The sequence below is a fragment of the Rhamphochromis longiceps genome, linkage group LG22 (assembly GCF_057381845.1).
Source record: "Rhamphochromis longiceps isolate RC_006_pf linkage group LG22, R_longiceps_female_GT1.1, whole genome shotgun sequence".
In the NCBI taxonomy this organism is placed as follows: Eukaryota; Metazoa; Chordata; class Actinopteri; order Cichliformes; family Cichlidae; genus Rhamphochromis; species Rhamphochromis longiceps.
The window spans coordinates 10,695,474-10,715,805 of record NC_140577.1 but is presented as its reverse complement, the minus strand read 5'-3'; the positions used below and the strand labels follow the sequence as shown (position 1 = coordinate 10,715,805).

Genomic DNA, 20,332 nt, shown 5'->3' with positions numbered 1-20,332 from the left:
CAAAACTGCTATCAGTGAAATTTCTGAAGAAGGAAATACAAAGACTAAAATAATAGGTTGCAGTCTTCACTGCGAATTAGGAATTCTCAACATATTAAACACAGCATATGCATAAAATACATTAACATATCACCCTTTGTTTAAGCTTAAGCAGCCAAGAATTACACTACCTTTAACGTGATAACATTGTCACAAAATTAGAGCCCAGCCAGTAAACAATTTTTAAGATTGATACCTTTTTATTTTTGTTTTATTTCTTTCCGACATGCGAAACAAAAAGATTTCCCCAACATCTGTAGTTATACAAATCTTATATGTAGTTATTAATTTACTTGTTACCAATCTGCTCATCATAAGCGCTGATACAGATCAATCATAACTGTACAGACTGGCATCGGCATCACTAGAACTAAACTGCTGGAGTAGATGACACCTGTTCTTTTTTTTTTACTTCAATGAAGCACAGATGACTAACCAGTCAGAACATGTAGCTTCTCTCTCAGCATCATCGCCTAGACAACAGCCCAGTGTAGTGGGAATGTTTGTGTTCTGGCTTAATGGAGTGATTGGCTAAAAAGAACACGGTCTGACAGTGAATGTGTGTTTAGAAAGCACCTCCTGACGTGCTGTGTAAGTTGAAATTCTAACAGGAAATAAGATAAGAAAAGAGATTTTCCAGCACCAGGTGGACATTGGGAAAAATATCAGTAAGTGAGTATGTTAGACGCTGCTATGTACATGTTGTGTTGAGTGTGTGTGACTGGACTAGCTATAAATGTGTCCATGGCAACATGTATTAAAGTCCCATTCGCCAATCTGTGTTTGGCTGTCCTGCCCCTTCTTATAACAATAGCCCTGCTTTCAAAAGACCCCCCTATACATAGTTGCTGTGCATCTGTGTGTTTTGTACCATTTAGCTGGTTGCTACAGCTCCACGTCTGCCCTGAAGATATTTTCATGATGATAAAAGGGGGGGAAAACAGGTTAGACTGCAGGAAATCAATTGGCTTGTCTCGAAGTCTGTTATTTTATTTCTTTTTAGGAAAATTGGCCAAAACCTCTCATTTATACCAGTTTTACATGTTCCGTGTTTGAACACAGCTTGTTTGAGTTGCTTGTTTTGGCTGCTCAGAAGTCAAAAATGCAAAGTATTTATCTTGTAGTGACAAAAAACACTTTAAAAGCAACAAACATTCAAGCATTTTGGCTTATTAAACGCTCTTACTTCTATGAATTAAAGGAAGCAGAGGAGACAGGAAAAGTTTTCCTTTCAGTTGCATTCCTGATGTTTCTCGGCATTTCCAATTACACTAAGCATTCTAACACATTGCTTTTAAGTCATTGTGTGCACATATGTGTTTGGCCTTTCTTTCACGACTCCACACAGTCACTCTCCATAACAAAAGAGGCAGGGACTACACAGCAGTGTGAAAGAGGATAAAGGAAGACAGAAGGGAGATGAAACAGAACAATACGTTTATCCATCTCTCCTCTCACAACTGACTTGTGGAAAAAAGGCCTTTCACCAGTGAACCACCTGATCAAAGAGCGAATTTGTTCAAAGCAACTTTATCTTAACCTTTCTTCTCCTCCAAACAGCCCCCTCCCCCACGGGTCCATAGGCCTTTATGCACTGGAGATATAGGCACAATAGACCGAAAGGAGGTAGGCCACAGATTAAATAGTGACAAAGACCACTAACGAGATTGAGGCCACACACACATGCATAAGTATACATGTTTTACAAATGTATGCAAGCATTCATAAATATTAATTAAATACACATAAGACACATATTAGAGTGAGCAATTGAGCACATTGTTAAACACTTGAATGAATAAAACAAAAAGTGATATACATTTTAGTAGCTAATTATAGTTTTTTTTTTTAATCTTGGGGTATAATTGTTGTTATATATTTTGTGATAGTATACTATATACACGGTAAAATAATTTTTTGTGAAGAATTTCAGCTTACGGTGGTTGCAACAAGGCTACATCAAACTGTAGTGACACTCACATCTCTCGAAAGCAGACAGGAAAATCTCTCGAGATTTTCAGACATGTAGAGACTTTTTTTCCCTTTTATATTTCAGACATGTAGGTACAAAACTGTGTAAACAAAGCTTTTGGATTAGAGTGGATCAACTGTGCAAGCTTCACTGCAACACAAAATCAGTGCAGATCGGAGAGGACGAAAAGGTCTGACCTCGATAAACTTCAGCGACTCTGACACTCAGGGAGACAAAGAAACTAAAAAGCATGCGTTCTTGTGAGTCTACACAATATAAACTTGATAAAGCTGACTTTATCACTAACACAGAAAAGTGTGTGCACAGACACAACAGGCCTGATAAACGTTGCTCTCTTTCTCTTTATCAATCCAGTGACATTTACAGTTTGTTTTCTGCTTTTAGCCCTTATCACAGGCTTTACGCTGACCCAGACATCAATCTGCTACCAGCTAAAGCAGGACAAACACCAAAAACTAGCTACCAAACAGATTTGCAGAAGCCCACTTTTTTTTTTATTACATTGCTTCACTGTTGTGTTGCTGCTCTAGTCTAAGCAACAGTTACCTAAAAAGTCCCATAGTGCTGTAAAAAGGATTGAGTGCAGGAAGGGGTAGTGATAAGGATCTAATAGGAACTATCCAACTTAGCAACTTTTAGCAACAATTTCATAAAGCCATCTATTACACAGCAAAAGATCAATTTAAAGATTACTTCTTATAAACCCAGAAACCAATATACTGTCCTTTTGCTCAAAAAGTACCGATTAAATCAGAAAAATTGGAAATAAGTAAGAATAAGAAATAAGAAATCCGAAGACTAATGTAAAATTTCAGTGAAAAGAAAAAATTAGACCAGTAGTAATTCAGTCTATAATCCAAAGCAATATCAGTATACTCTTTTCACAGGGTGCTATTTACTCTGCTTGGTGTTAATAGAAGTACTGAATACCTGCCTTCTTCGGGTACAGTCGCGTGCACCTATGCCCTGATATGAGCCTGGTTCAATTTTTGATGTATGGCCATTAGGGCTGCCACAAACGATTGTTTTGATAGTCGACTAGTCACCGATTATTTTTGCGATTAGTCGACTAATCAGATCATCATCCATTGGACGTAAAACTACAGCTTATTGCACCAGCAGCATCTGCTCTTATATAACTATCATTAGCTTACAGCTTTAAGTGTTTCAGGTATGTGCTAACTAAAAATAAAGACAAGATGATAGTTTATTAAATTTTAATGAAATTTGCAGATTGTCTCGGTGAAGTTTAATAAACTCCTTGCTATCTAAAATATAACAGGACACCGGAGTAAATTCTTGAGCATCTCACACTTCTGATAATCAGCTGTCTGCTTGACGTTTATTCAGCTGTGTAAAAACTATAACTTTAATCTCAGACAAACCGATTTACTCAGGAACAAATAAAATACTGAAAAAAGCCAAACAATAACATTTGTAAGTTATCTAAGTGACTAATATATCATGTTTAACCTGAGTAGCGAAAGACGGCGGTGGGTTTGAAAACGATTTGCCCAGAGTCCGGTGTTCTCACGGCTCTAGTGACCTAGCCCCCGGCTCGCTATGGAGCTAGTGGGTAACAGACGTCTCCGAAAACGTCGGAGCGCTTTTGAAAATATGCGGTGTCTTGATAAACTGAGCAGATATTTGAGGTTTACACAGCTACATTCTCGCCTGAAAATATGTTAAACGTTTATTTTGTGGCCCAGAAAGAATAATAAGAGTAATATTAAAACTAACTAGCTGCCGCCATTGTCGGAAACTGAGCAGGGCCGCGATGGGCCGCGCTATGAATTCTGGGACACAGTCTTCTTCTTCGGGGTTTAACGGCAGCTGGCATCCTTGTACATGCAGTGCTGCCATCTTCTGTTTCAGTCCGTTATTACACTCTTAAATCCTGCTACTTATTCCTGCGTCTTTTGGGATCTTACAAAGCTTCAAACGACGCGTCGACTATTAAATCAGTCGTCGACGATTTTGATAGTCGACGTAATCGTGACTAGTCGACTAATCGTGGCAGCCCTAATGGCCATGCAACGTCGTGTGATAGTATAGCGCAAAAGGTCTGTCTGAGTCTCACTGCAGCAGCAAGTCAAATTGGTGTTAGTGGAGGCGATGCCTTGTACTTTAATCCAGACCATGCCCACACTGACATTACTAATCTTTTGAACTTTACAACGAGAATATTTACTTTTCTGAGAACCATAATCTTTCCGTTACAAATAAAAAGTTGGCCTTCTAAGAAAGAAGTATTCAGTTATACATTCCTTGTTGCATCGTGTAGTATAACCAGTACCCTGTGAAGGTTGGCACTGCCACTAAAGTAAACAGTTGTGGCTTCAGAGGTTGCTGTTCATCAAGAGTTATAAAATACTTGACCCTTTACACCAACCAAATGTAGGTTCAATACCAAACCATAGAGCTGCTGGCTTTTTGTCTTATTCATTTGAGAGAAAATCGGCTCTGTCACGGCCTTGATAGAACTATCCAAACCTTTTTATCATCACGGTGAATAACTAGAGTCTTCCCATAAACGGGGACACACAAGGGCACTGTCTGTAGACACACACACACACACACACACACACACACACACACACACAGAATCTCATTTGGACACCTTAACAAGCAGATCCTACACAGTCTGACCAAGCTCACAGACAGTGAAAGGCAAAAAGATAAAGGGATCGACAAAAACAGAGCAAATGAAGGCAAGCAAAAAGGAGGGCGAGCTGCTGTAATGAGGTAGTGGCTTGCAATGTATGCTCTATTAGTTGTTAAGAGCTGCTGTATCTGGCACCTCTGCCTGATAATGAACTAATAGGCCAGCAGGAGGTCTGTCCGGCTGCATTTTCCTGTCACTCTGTCTGGTTAACCTATACATCCAACGACTGCATGAAGATCTTGAGACTAGGATTGTGCAAAACAGATGACAGAGAAGGAGGGCAATGACAGAGGAGAGTGATGATAAAAGGGAGGGTAGTGGTGAACAAATGAGGGAGAGGATGAGAAAAGAGAGAGGGAGGCAAGGGGGCAATAAGCCACTGCTGAAGAGAAGTTTGTAGCCTCAGGATGCCCTGCTAAAAGCTCGTCAAAAATTGCTAAGTCCATGTCTAGCAGGGTTTTTAAGGCATATTTGCACCTCTCTTTTTCTATAAGAGACGGGACAGTAAGAATTAGAGGATACATGGGTGAAATGGAGCCATCTCATCTGTGCCTGGGTCCTCACTTTCTACTGTTGACACACTGCTCTCTCCCCAAACACAACAAATATTAGCTCAACTTCAATTCAGGCCAGGGGAAATATTGTTCCTCAACGGAATGCAGACACTCACACAAGCATATGCGTGTCCATGAAAGAGCCCATGGGACACACGCATGTGCCAACACAGGAACACACACACACACTCATCCAGCCCTCACATCTTGAAGGCGCGAGACGAATACACAGACACACACATCATAACACCAACTTCAGAGAGAAGAAAATGTGGAAAACAAGTGCACAGGGGCCGGCAGACAGACAACGTCTCAGATCTTTCCTCGCTGGTCTGACGCTTTCTCTGGTTCTTAACAATTTTTTAAGTATACCACAGAACTGCAAGGTGCCTGCAAAAGAACTACCAAAGAGAGGGGAAAAAAACTCTGCTTTTCAAGCACTGTCGTTGTACTTCACGTCTTTGTGCTTTACAGGAGTACCTTCTCAATATTTAATCAGAATGTCTAGAGTATATGCACTTACACTAGCCACTTTCAGATATTCCTTCAGCTTAATACATTTCCTTTCTTTTATTAGACATTGTTTCAGGGAGCAAATTTACACTGGTGAAGCGCGCTACATCATATTAATGATTTATTATTGGACAAATTTAAATGTTAAGTGGCTCTTAAAGGTTTGCTGTGTTTCAGAGTTGGAGGATGTGGGGAAATGCACCGACAATAACTTGATAATTATCTGAGACTGGCAATCCTAATGCCGTACTTTGTTAGCATGCAGTTGGAAGACATTATGGTACTTAGATGTCATCTAGGCTGCATGGAGATGCTTCACTTTTTGACATCTTTCTAGCAAAATAGCTGCAAATTAGAAACCTGCCATGTGCCGTCTTGTGCCACAGAGCTGAGACGTAATAAGATTCATCATCTTTGCCTGAGAATAACTTGTGTATCTATATTATTTATTATATTTATAAGTTGTATTACCGTTCTTTAGTTCATAGGGTGTTTGTGAGGTAATGCACATGTCACAGAAATTTTAAAAAAAGAGGAAAAAGGAAAGAAAAGATGTGAGCATTCAAGATGTTGCTTTCCACAGCAAGGGTTTAGGCTTTGAAGCACTTAGACATGCTAGACTGAAATCTTAAAACACACTTCTTTGCTTTCTTGTGGACAGCTACATGAGAAGAGTAATGCCATTCTTATTTATTCTGCAGTGAAAGCAGGGGATGAAAAAAAAATATGTGATTTAAAGAAAAAAAGGGTTTAAAATAGGAAAAACAACATCTATCAGTAACTTTAAGGCTGCACTCATGAAAACTATTGTTCTATGTAGCCTTAAGTCCTAATTTACTACATGATTACTGAAATATGTTGTAACATCAGCATTCTTCATGTGTATCCTGTATTAGCTTTACTCTATGGAGCGCGCTGTCGGCTTGGTTCTGTCCTGGAAGTCAATAATAGGGCAGGTGTGTGTAAGAAAGACACAGTGAAATAAATAGTGTGTTAATCCCTAATTAACAAAGTAAAGATGGCAGATTGGCCTGCTGGACTTTACTTTATCTGTTCTACTTGGCCTGCTGTAGTTCAATAGAGGAGGTCAATATAGCAAGACAGTCTGCTGAGCAGCACCCGTGCTCTGCCCTGTTTCACCCTCCTGTCGACAAACCAAGCCCACTCTCTTTTTCTCCCACTGCCTCCTTCATATCGTGGACTTCATCACAGCAGACAGGACAAAAACAGCAGAAATAAGGAGGGAATGCAAGTTGAGAGGAGCACACGAGGCGGTCCTCCTACACCCTTAGGCAGAAGAAGAGGAAGAGGCAAAGATTCACTTAGTGGAGGCATTATTTCCAATGTCAAGAAGTCTAAGTAATAGTCCTGGGACCTGTTGCATCAGTTTAAATCCTTAAAATTAAGGATAAATCCACTTTAATTGAGGGCAGTTAAGTAGTTAGTTTCACAATAACAAATAAATCACCCGTAATCAAAAGACTGTTGCAGAAAGGGATGATTTTATCTGCATAGAGCAAAGTATTATAGCGAGAATTATTAGAATAACGCAATAAAGGAAACTAGTATCTAAAAATTCTGTAATTAAAAATCCAACAGTTGGTTACCATCTCAATTCTGTTTAGTAAGGTCATGATATCTGAATCACACTTAATTAATCCTTCACAAATAATAATCGTCAGTCCTTTCAGAAACAGCCGCAAGATTTTGCTACAATTAAAAAGCAGCACGATTCACAGCAAAACTCAACTAGCCATTTGATTAGGCACACCCATTCATCTGGTTGTTAACACAAATATCTAAGCAGCCAATCATGCACCAACTTAATGCAAGATGACCTGATAGAGTTCAAACCGAGCATCAAAATGAGAAAGAAATGTGATCTAAGTGTTGTTTTCCTCACTTAAACATCTCTAGGGTTTACACAAAGAAAAGCAGTTTTGATGTTTTTGGCATCAGAGGTCAGAGGAAAATGGCCAGACTGCTTCAAGCTGATAGGAAGGAAACAGGAAGTTAAGTAGCCACTCATTGCAACCAAGCTATGCAGAAGATCTGAATGCACAACACATCAAAACCTTGGAGCAGATGAGCTACAGCAGCAAAACACCAACCTGCCTTGTATCAATAGTTCAGGCTATTGGTGGAGGGGGTATGATGGTGTGGGGGACAATTTCTTGGCAGTTCTTCCAGTAGGATAATGCACCATGTCATTAAGCACAAATGATCTCAAACTGGTTTCTTCAACACAACTGTTCATTCGCTGTACTGAAATGGACTCCACAGTCACCAGATCTCATTCCAATAGCGCTGACAAATATGCAGCGACTGCACAGTGCCATCACGTCAATAAGGAATAAAATCTCTGGAATGTGTCCAGCACCTTGTTGAATCATTGCCATGAAGAATGAAGGCAGTTCTGAAGGCAGGGGGGGGGGGGGGGGGGGGGGGGGGCAATAACATCAACTTTTCCTTCAGGACAATCATTTATGAGGCATGATTTATATCTGCTTTGTGAATTTCCGCAGCAGAGGCTGAAATTGTGTTTGCCGTTTTCAGCTAACTGCAGGAGTATTTCCTCTGAGTTTATTAAATACTTGCAACCCCATAGGGTTTCCTATAGGATGTGCATCCTGGAAATAAGAAAGCTGAGCCTGTTTATAGTGGTAACAACAGTTACCGTAACAATACTTAGAAGAGTAAAGAACAATCTGTACTGTTCTACCTCGGGCAGGTGGGCTGTTGCACACAGACTCAGTCTTACAGTAAAATCAATTTTTACACAGCAGCCGGTCTCAGATTGAGTCCTGAACTTTGCCACAGCTGTTAGATCATGTTTTGTGTCATAGTGTTAGCAGAAATCTGAACCCTTTACTAAAGCCGAGCATATTTTTCTGGTCTAGATTAGTTTTTGTTTTTTCCCTTTTTCTTCCTTAAATAGAAAAATAATTATTTGCTGTACTGCTTAAATCACTACCTGTGTGCATATGTGTTTCTAAAATAGCTGCTGTGACCTCTCTAATCATTAAAGTAACCACCAATTTATAGCAACAGGCAGCCTAGTTACAATTAATAACCAGGCTGCTCGTTGCTATGATAATTTATCTAACTACAGCGAGGGACATTTTATAATACCTTGAAGCAGTGAGATAAATTATTACACACTGGCAGAACTTTTAGTGTAGAGGAAATCAGAAAAAAAAACAACACACAAAATGCAGCTTTAGTGTGATAACTAGCAATAAATTATTATGCTTATTTATTCTTTTTTAACCTCAAATACACCTCTCACCTCTACCACCAGTTACCTTGAGCTACTGTTTCAAATACTCAAAGCAAATGATATATGTTCCCCCAATAGCACAACACATCCAAACATCACACTGGTCCCACAAACACCTGCTGAAGGTTTAACAAGCTGACAGCAAAGATGGACAGAAAACAGGTCTCTGTGAGTCATGTATGTGGGCGGTGAGCATTGTTTGGAAAATGTAAATAGGAAGGAGAGGCAGTAACAGCCACCCACAGGACTGCCAGTGAGGATGTCCAACTGTACCTCTAACACTGACTGGTCAAAAAAGGTTAAGAGTGTGTGTGTGCGCGCGCACATGTGCGTGGGGGGGGGGCATGTGTCTGTCTGCCTGCCTGCCTTTGTGCTCTTTTGAACCCACTCTAACTTTTATTGCCCTCCCAGGGATCATAATAAGGAACTAATTGATAGTCTTTGAGCTGTGGGCTGAGGAGAGGGGGAGTTCCTGCAGGAAGTCAACACAAATCAAACTCTCTCTGAGCCCTAAAGGTCTGGAGCTATTCCAGCTGAGTTGCGGTGGGTTACAGTCGCTGTGAGCATGTGTGTGAGAGCATGTGTGGGTGGGAGTGAGGCCGACAGAGAGGAAATAAGAAAGAGAGCAACAGTCTGGAGTTGACATTTATGGAGTTTTCGCATCAACTTCTCTATGAGTTGCCTCATCACGTAATGACATAAGCATCCACTTTTGATCTAGTAACTGAAGATTACAGTTGTATGTATGAGAGACATCAAAATGCTGCCTATATTGCCATTTTGACCTTTAAATTGCTCAAAATTATTCCTTCCAATGTGCGTAGAATATTTAAGAGATTTTTTTTGGTAAGCAGAAAATAAATTTGATGAATTTGACATCTCGGAAAAAATACTTGCTGCTGTTCCCAACCCCCTCCCTCCCTCCCTCCCCTGCATTTAAATGTCTCACTGCCCCTGAAGGATGAGATCACATTGCCCTTGTAGGTGAAAGGCCCCCACCCTCAACAACCTGAGCACAAGGACAGCATGTGGGTGCATCGGGCTCAGATTCACATCGTCTCCCATTCCAAAACAAACAACTGTCTGACACAGAAAGGCATACAGTACATTCCATGGGGCTCAAGCCCCGCCTTCCCCCCGCCCCCATAAGATGGGTGGCTGGAGCGAGAATGGTTTCCAAGTCAAGCTACCAGGGATGTTCGCTCTATGATGCACTGTGGGAAAGATCACGGCCTTCCAACAACTAAAACCCACTGCTAAATGCAATTAAAAGATTTTTATTTTATTTTATTCTACTGCTGACCAAATCATAGCATAACGACAAACACCAAAGAATAACTTACTAACACAGACTTCTTTGCCCAAAGAATTGCTCATTTCTTTGCACCAGAGACTCAAAAACATTTGACATCTCATTAATGAATCACACATTTGCAATGCATGAAATAATCATTCATCACAATACAAGTTTGTAATGTTTGAAAAGATTTTTTACTTGCTTATTTTTTCAAGTGAGTACAGACCTGTGTGTAAGAACTCAAGAGGTATCCTTACTAAGTGGGCTTGAATATCTTCAAAAGCTATTCTGTGAAGTTCAGGATGAGAGGCTCAAAGGGTTGCAAAAAATATGAGCTGCCCTTCCACTCTTCATACTGTACCCTTTCTTGCATACTACCATTAAAAAGGATGAGCGCAGCCTTCTACAACTTTATGTCCCTATAAAAGATTAAGGAAATGGCTCTGAACTGTGGAACAATCGAGCGAGGCAGTCATTCTGCGAGTGCTGCTGCTCCATGCAGGTGTCGCCTGACTTCCTCAGCCTCTGCTGCTCAGCAAACACACTGATTTCTGAAATACGACAGATCAGCTACTGTAACTCTTCGCTGCACAGTGAGAACATTTTCTGCCTACAGAGAGGGTATCTCAGATTAAAACTGCCTGCTTTTGGAGGGATTTTTCTTGACGAACAGGATGTGAAATGTTGAATTAGGTGATTTTTATGGACATGCTAGTGACGTGTATGTCAAAGTCCAGTGAAAGAGCTTATACCTTACTGTAGAATTATATACGGACATTACTGTTACCAAGAAAATGAAACCTAGTGATGATGGCAACATACACTGTGTGGTATTTTTAGCGTAAAACTTAAAATCTATTGACTGGAATATCATTAGAATTTGTAGGTGAAAAACATCAGTGATCATGTCCCCAGAAAGCATCATCATCAGCTCAAAAATTACTTTTTTCACTTTCGTTTGAGGCCTCTTAATATGCTAAACTAAACTGATGACACCAGCTACTCATTAGCATCATGTCAGTTGTATGCCTGTTGCCTTTTGTATGCCATTTATTTTAGCTAGAGCCACCATCTTGCCTAACTGAAGCCTTGAAGGGCTGCCATGTTTCTTCGAGAACAAACAAAAGCGAGTCAAAGTTCATTCCGACAACTCCCACTAACAATGAACACCTTCTGGCAGCAGGGATTTAATTGCTACTTTCAAACACAGCTGCCAGAGTTTATTACTCTAGCTCGTACCATGCAAACTGCACACGTGGGCTCCTACCTACAATAACATGCTGCTTTTGAACCAAAGCCACATGCACCTCTGTTTGGAGTGAGTCTGATTTCCTACCCAGTATTCCCAACAGGAAGAAAGTCAATTTCATAGTCCCCCCCCCCCCCCCCCCCCCCCAAAAAAAAAGATGAAAGAACCCCACCACTAATATGAAACACAGTCCAATCCCCTAAAATTGTGAGAAATCAGCGTATTTTAAAAAGTGACTGCTCACTGAAGTGTTGCAATTATGGGTCTCTGTGGCTGCATCAGTGTAAGAATATTGATTCTCTCACGTGCTGTGCACACATTACAGCCGAGTTACTTCATCTCAGACCGCTAAATATTTCAGCACTGTAATTAAAGGCTGTCTGATCCTGTCAACTGGCTTCTCTTGGAGCAGTGATCACATTTAATGTAAAGTTAATGTAAACCTTCTCACTGTGAAATTTGCCCCTCTGCGCTTTCCACAACTTATAATGAGGGGAACAATGTGGAGCTCATGTGGCTTCAACATGGCTCTATTTAGAAATACCTCAGTGCTGTGGTATCCACGCTCATGGACCGTAACTGGCTTTTTTTTTTTTCTTCTTCACTGCCTTTTGGACAAGAAGGAGCTTTGCAGATTCCCAGGCCGAGTGAGCACTGCTGCTCTCCCTTGACTGAATCACTCCTTCTCTACTATAACTCCCGTGCTTATATGGCCACCGGGTGGGAATTGGGGAAAATTCTCCACTCCGGTAAATGGCCTCTGATATGCACGGGAAAGTCTAGATTCTTTGTCAACTATGAAACTCTACGCACTGGAAAATGAGTTTTACCTTCTAGTAGGGCTGGGCCATATTATACCGTTCACGGTAATACCGGTATAATGTTAGGCAACGATAGGAAAATGAAATATCGCGATAGAATGGGAGTAAAACGCGCATGCGCGGTGCCTTTGTTTTCATACGCACATGGCCGATTGTTGAGTGAAACAGATGAACCAGAATTGGTTTGTAAAAATGGTGCAACTTCCGTGATGTGGAACTGGTTTGGTGTTTGTCCGTCAGATACACAACAAAGCACATTTTTTTTGCAGAACATGCAAGCGGCCGTTGTTATTGTCGTATTTGTCGGACTAAGATGCTCTTAAATCTGGGAGTAATCTGGGTCCTAAACTCCGTATACTTCAGGTCAAACAACACTGCAGCATCACTTAGAGTTAAAAACTGTCTAAATTCTTTCATCTTTAATAAAACGATCAGCATTGCTGCTTTACCAGGTGTAACTATAAAGTTTAACTTCCAGGCATCCATGAAAACAAAAGTTATTACATTTAACGGAGTTAGAAGTTAGCAGGAAGCTAGCGGAAGTTAGCTCGCTAGTTTCGCTAGTTACCTAAGCATGATATTGCATGTTCTGACTGAGAGATTTCTGAAAAAAATCAAACGTACAGCTCTGCTATCACTTCCAACATAAATGAAGACAGGAAACTAAACAGCAGTGATGTTTGTAGGGTTACTGAAGTTGGGCTAGCTGGTATATAATGATGTGCTACGTGATCGCTAGCGACACAGCTATGTTAGTATAACATAAACAGTGAAGCTGGAGGACGAACACTAACACTTTTCCACTTATAAAAGTTAACGTGAAGGTTCTTCATGGTTAGAGACAAATGCAATCGCATGGCAGGATGCTGTAAACGGACCAAACTTCAGTCAGGAGAACAACTGAGATAATCCATCCACAATACGAGGTTAGTCATTAATATACTGCAACAACATGGGAATAGAGCAGCTGCCAGAGAATTCAACATTAATGAATCAATGGTACAGAAGTGGAGGAAGCAAGAAGAATGAGTTTAATAAAGTTTGATTTATCTGACTGCTTTGTTTCGCTTAATGTGCCTTATAATCCCGTGCACCTTATGGTCCGAAAAATGCGTACTGCACACTGCAGTTTAATGTTGCAAAGCACCTCTTTTTAACTTCAGTGGATATTATACATGGTTATGCTCAGGATATGTCAGCCCATTTCTACTGGAAATGCCTTTTGGTTAAACTTTCAGCAAGGAATTTGCATTTGCACTGTTAAATTTTTATAAAGCTTTAATGTACATAAAAACCAGCTTCTTGTTTATGTGAAAATAAATGGAAGGTTGTCTTTTTGCACTAGTAATGTTGTGGAGTTGTATTTTGTCTCGCATCAATTATATCGTCGGTTATATCGTTATCGCAAATTTTCAAATATATATCGTGATAAATATTTTTGGCCATATCGCCCTGCTCTACCTTCTAGTCATCTCTTGTGCAGAGAAACGGTGAAACTGTAAGATTTGCTTCGGCAGAACAGCCCTGCTCCCTTCAGACTGGAGAGAAATATGAAGCTTCAGAAATAATCTTGCGTTCAGCAGCGAAAAGAGCAAATGGAGTAAGCGAGGGTATTTTAAGTGCATTATATAAAACAGGTTTCATATTCTCTATCTGAAAGATAGTAACCCAAAAACCACTAATCAGCACCATGTGAACAATCCGGAGTTTCTCCATTTAGCTGGAAGTGATTGCACAGCCCATAACATGAACACCACATATCAGAGGCTCAAGCCACTTAAAGGCTCTTAAAATGGAGCTGAGCCATGTGTACACAACGGTGAACTGCTGTAAGAGAGACTCCACGTGTTTAACAAGAGTAGAAAATAAAGTTTTACCAACACTTCAACCGTCTACTGAAAGGGAAGACGATTACTTGGTCAGTCTGATTTTTAAGCTGTTCATATTCCAAAACTACTCACTTATAAACTAAATGGGGCAGATTAGCTTCCTCTGTTAAGTTTTAAAGCATCCTTACGTCACATAACTAATCTTCTAATTGATCGAGATGCGCCCACAATGGCTGTTTTGGCTTTAATACCATGATATTTTTTTAGTTCTCTTCCTTCATTTTGTGGTAGTCAGTTGCTTTTTTCAGCTGTAATCCAAGGACTTTAAAGGACCAAAACTGTAGGCTTGTATGACTGTCCCTCAGAGCAGACTGCAGGACTGGAGAAGAAGATAAAAAATCCCCAGGTAAAAGCAATAGCGTCAGTCATTAACAGAAACACACAGATCCACTAAGCGAGAGGAATCATTTTACTGAAGTAGTTTCTACATTCACTTAATGGACACCTTTGGCTTTTGGGTCAACCTTTCAAAATAACCTAAGCCTGCAGTATATCCTGGGGAGAAGCATAAGCATTATGACAAAACCCTATTGTCTCTGAAAGGTCTCAGTAACTCTCTTCTATTCACTCGCTCCCAAAACAACATGAAACCTATCCGGCACCAGGGCCCTGTATCGGTGCAGTCTTTCACCTGCACCGCATTAATTCTCACTTAGCTTAACTTTTAGGGCACAGGTGCACACTATATGAGACATAAGCCTTTTGTCTATGCATGAGCAGGAAATTAATAGTTATGTTGCTAACTTGGCGTGTGTTCTCCCTGGAGCTGCAGTGCATATTAGAGGAAGTACAATATAGAACATGCATAACTCTTCCCCCCCTCCTCATTTCCTGTAAAAGCTCCCATCTTTCAGCTGTGGTATGTAATGCTCACCTCAGTGGGCAAGAACATGTGCATACATTCACCCCTACTTAAGCACACGCAGTTTTTAACTACCTCTCTATGTCAAAAGATTTCCTGCTCTCTTGATGCAGGCATACGTGCTGTGGTTGAGTACCATGCGGTCCTGAACTGAAGCAGTTCTGTGTTCGGATGCTGTCAGCAGCCAAGAGACAACACGGTGGGAAAGCTGGGAAAGAGGAATACTTACAGACTGTGCCAACACCATCTGTAAAGGAAAGCAAGACTGAAAACAGGTCTCTCTTTATCACATGTCTTTGGATTAGCCTGTTCAGAGGACAGGCTGGACGGTGGAAAATATTTTCACAATTATTTTTGGACTTCATGTGCTTCATGTGATGTGTTGCATACACTGTCAGAATAATGAATTGTATTATCTTCCTTTATCAGCGAGAACACACCAAATTCTTATTAGTGCATGAACAAGTAGTTCATTATTTGATTAGCTGCTTGACATGAAATGTTTCATCAACTGACTAATAATTTCAGAAGAAAAAAAAGTGCATCAATCTCTCAAATGTGAGAACTTGCTGCTTACTGTCTGGTTTCTATCACTCCAAATTAAATATGGCTGGATACTGGAATTTTGATTAGGAAAACATGACAATTAAAGACAGTTCACTGTACTGTTGTAAACATAAATTTCTATGAACATGGCCTGAAATTAATATTTTGAAATTGGTGGGGAATTTCCCCTTTAAACGCTTCTCAGAGCAGGGATTTATACACCTTGGAGAAGGCGGGTCAAGACCGGTCCTAGCCTGCTACGTCAGGGTGGGTAGCTAGAAATAATAGGTGGGAAATTTGGGACCACCTAGTTAATACATAAATACATGCAGCACATACACACAGAGGCAGGTTCTCACTGTGTATGTCAAAATACTTAACACTGCTATCAATCAATGTCCCTTACAGTTGTAAAAGCGAGAGGGAATAAAAATCAACAGTTAAATATTAACATCCACTAAAAGCTATAAATGCCTCAGCCTCTGGATAGATGCTTTTATTTAGATATGATCTAGAGGAAAAAAAATGTTTTTTTTAACGTTAGGTTTCTCATTCAATCGAGTCCTACAGTAGAAGTACAAAACATCACACACATATAACTGAATTAGTCAGGCCCCTCCAGCCATCAGAAACAATCGTTGTTGGGGTTTTTTTCCACCTCAGTGATAAGATAAGATAACCTTTATTAGTCCCACACGTGGGAAATTTGTTTTGTCACAGCAGGAAGTGGACAGTGCAAAAGTTATGAGGCAAAAATTAGAATACAATAAGAATAAATACAGTACACAGCTGTACAGAATAGAATAAAATAAAATACTATATACAGTAGAATAAAATAAAATAAATATACAATAAGATAAAAATAGAATACAAATACAAATACTATATACAACTGAGTAAAAATACAACGATGACAGAAAGGATTATTGCACTTAGTATTATTGCATATGTATGGATGTGTGTGCTTGATCAGTTAAAGTCTTTATTATGGAGTCTGACAGCAGTGGGGAGGAAAGACCTGCGAAATCTCTCCGTCCCACACCGTGGGTGCCGCAGTCTCCCACTGAAGGAGCTGCTCAGTGCTGTCACAGTCTATGTGATGATCTATTACTGAGAGGAAATTTAGACTTTATGGTGGAGAACAAAAAACAAGATAGCCTCATCTTCAGACTGCCTCATCTAGACAAATTACACCAAATTAAAAAAATTTTTTGCCCCCATGCAGGGTAAGCATGAGTAAATATCTCAACACTTTAACACACCGTTCTGCTTCATCTTAGTGATGTTTTACGATCTGGATAACAGAAATATATACAGAAGGTGATGTTAACATATCGCTTCTGATAGAAGTCCATGTTTGCATGCCTTCAAGTGTGCATTATCACAGCTAGATTTACACAAGTTGCTTAAATTATACACAATAACTGCAATCTTTCGCTGAAACTCAAGCAGTGTGATAGTCACTGACTACACAATTACACAAATAACAGACATTTAAATCAATACTAAACGTAGCTGATTGCAGCATCCCTTTTCATATTGAGAGTAGTATTAGAGACTAAGATGTTTAAGCATCATTGCTGATTTCGTTATCACCCTGTACTAAATGATCGGGTGGATAAATAAAAGTGTAGCTATAGCTATGAAGAAAATTCTGTAGAAACCCCACCTCTTTGCCGTCAGCAATGTTTCACTGATGCACAATTTTGCACTTCTGCTATTTGATATCGTACCACTCCATCTCCATTCTGACAAATGATCAGCAGTCTACGCAAGAAAAATTAATTATTGCTGGTGTAACATGCTGCCAGAACGATCCTTTTATGATCTCACCAGATTTACGACTTGTTGACTAAACTGGAGACACTGATCTCAAGCTCAACAAACTGAACTTTAACTGTTTAATGAAACAAAATAAAGTTAATTCTCAAAGTGGGCTGACTACCACAACATTTAAAGTGAGTGAGTATCACACAAAGTGACAGATGAATCGAATTATATTTTACTTATAGTCATAGGTAAATGGAGTTGCATTTGCCAACAACAATAAGAACTTCAAAAGCTTCTCAATTGTTCCCAAGCTGAGATATATCAGGCTGTTTGCTATAAATCTCGGCTGTGCATGTACATACACGCAGACACACACACACACACACACCTGTGCCACAGGAAAAAACACACCGTCAGTACAATGCCTTTGATATACACAAGAACACACAGGCATATATATACTTTTGAAGTGTCGCATATCCATTGTTGGACAAGTTGGTCTACAGCCAAAATACATAAATTTTTCCAATTTTGGATGAACACAGTACACTGAAAACTCAAACAACACAATTGTTGGTTGAGTCTAGTTTTCATAAAATAGACTCAACCAAAAATACATAATTACCGCTGAATTTTAGCAAAAGTTGCTTAAATTGGGGTAGGTGAGTAATTTTCAGCTGGCCACTAAACTATTCATCCAGTTTCAATGAAAATGAACTCCTGTATGAGCTGCAGCTGTACTGAATGTCTCTAGCATTCGAAGCTAAGTCAGATTTTTTTTTAAGGATCTTAATATACCCTGAAAGTAATCACTTATTTCTTTTCTTTCATTGTGTCCGACTGCAATGCATTTAACCCTCGGCTCTCTTCTTTAGGAACATTACACTGTTAAATAATTAAATACATTTGGTTGTGCAGACATCCACAGACAGACTAGATTAAACAAACTTAGCCACCTAGACGCAACGTCTTGACCTGGCAGTGTAGCATCTAAATAAATTCAGTACAGCTTAGTGAATTGAGGTGGAAAAACCCTGCTACGCTTTCATACCAATTCTTCCCTGATGAAAGGTGAAGTATTATGAAATCAAATGAGCATATACAGATGAGAAAACACGAGTTTATATGATTAAAATGCAACTATCCAAACCTTCTACACAGGTGCAAAATGTAAAAGGAAATAAATGTTGAAACTGAGCCAGGCAGCTATTTCATTTTGTCATATATGGATTCAGCACATTCAAAGTCCATGCCATAATCAGAGTTGCTTTGACCCTTTCAACGACCTCTTCATGCAGTGTGCACATGCATGGCCTTCAATCTTTCTTTCAACCAACGCGTATACTGTACATACACTCATTTCTTCCAGCAGGTAGTCGGTCTGTCAGTCAGCTCACTGGAAAGGGATGAATGCGGTCTTTCAAGCTGCAGCAAGCCTACAATATCAGCCATTCCAGTGCTAACACAGGTGCTGCTTCTGCTAGATGAGTCAAATAGTAGTCAAGTGTGTGATACTCTCTAAACAGAATACATACACAACGAGAATCATAATCACCTGAGAGACACACTGGGGCAGCCAGAGCTCTGTGTTCTGCACCACTGACTCACAGACTACTGGAATGCGTTTTGTTTGAACCCTATCACTATAATTAGGCTTTGTGTATGTGTGTGCACTTGTTCCATGATGCTTTAGCATTCTTTGTACATGGACTCTTTGTTCTTGAGCTGGGCAGTTGTTCAAGTATTGCCAAATGCTTTTTGTGTGAATTACATGCTGAAAAGAGCTCAATCTGATGGGGAAAAAATATATATATTTTTTGCACTTTGACATCTTATCTTCACTCTCCTATTAGCTGCTATACCTCTGGCATGCACATTATGCCTAACATAAAGGCACACAGCTAAGGGTTTTAAACTCAATGTCCTTAATCTTTAAAACAATGGCATGTACATGCTTCCAGGCTTGAGAGGGGGTCAGTGTAATTAATCACTGACCATGTGCTGCAGACTTGCAGCTAAGCTAATCAACTTGTCTTACTCCAATCAAGTTGCAGAAGCGATTCACTTTCAGCTCAGTAATGGCATTGCACATTCAAGCAGTTTTTTCCTTGCAAGAGAGGCTATTTAATCAATCATTTTTAGGAAACTGGATATTTTAAAAAAACCCAAAAAAACCATTCCAGTTCAAAACCTGCAGGGGGAAAAAAAAGTCTCTTTTTGGGGGAATAGATCGACTGTGAGAGGTTTCTGCTGTTAGCGGTCAAAGCCATCAACAGTCCTATAGGGCTTCATGTCAGTGAACACATCTGTCACACCTCACACGGTCTGCTTTTCTCTGTCACTTTTTCAACAGAATGGCATGGTTTCCATTAACACACCCTTTTAAAGGCTGGTGTGTCTTTGGAGTTGTTGTATATTTAGCCCCCACGATGTGGCTGCACCTTCTGGTCTAACATAAGAGTACATGCAAAAGAAACTGCGTGCATGCATATGCATAAGTTCACTACTATTTCAGTTAGTTTTTTGAAGTTGTGTCTTTGCGGTAACAAAACCAGTTTGAATCCTGAGCTCTTCACTACCAGATCATTAACACCACAATGTGAAAACTCTCTCGAGAACTACGGGGGTCAAAGTTTGACCCATTTCTTCCAGACCACACAAACTAAATCAGACTGACAGTTCAGACAACCAAAGTTTAGAATAAAATAACATATTTCCCATTCCTTTTGATACGTATGGCTATTTTTGCAGGCAGCGGAAAAAATGAGCCTCCACACTCCTGTCAGAAAGACAATCCTGTAACTGCTGTCAGCACCGACAAATAGGCCTTTATCACCTAAGATTATAGCCAGAG

At 39.9% G+C, this 20,332-nt stretch overlaps 1 protein-coding gene across 1 annotated transcript in view; it reads right to left on the bottom strand.

The window, feature by feature from the left end:
* The window catches only part of sdc2 (syndecan 2), a 44,459-nt gene that overhangs the window by 9,483 nt on the left and 14,644 nt on the right, over positions 1-20,332 (bottom strand). The window lies entirely within an intron of this gene.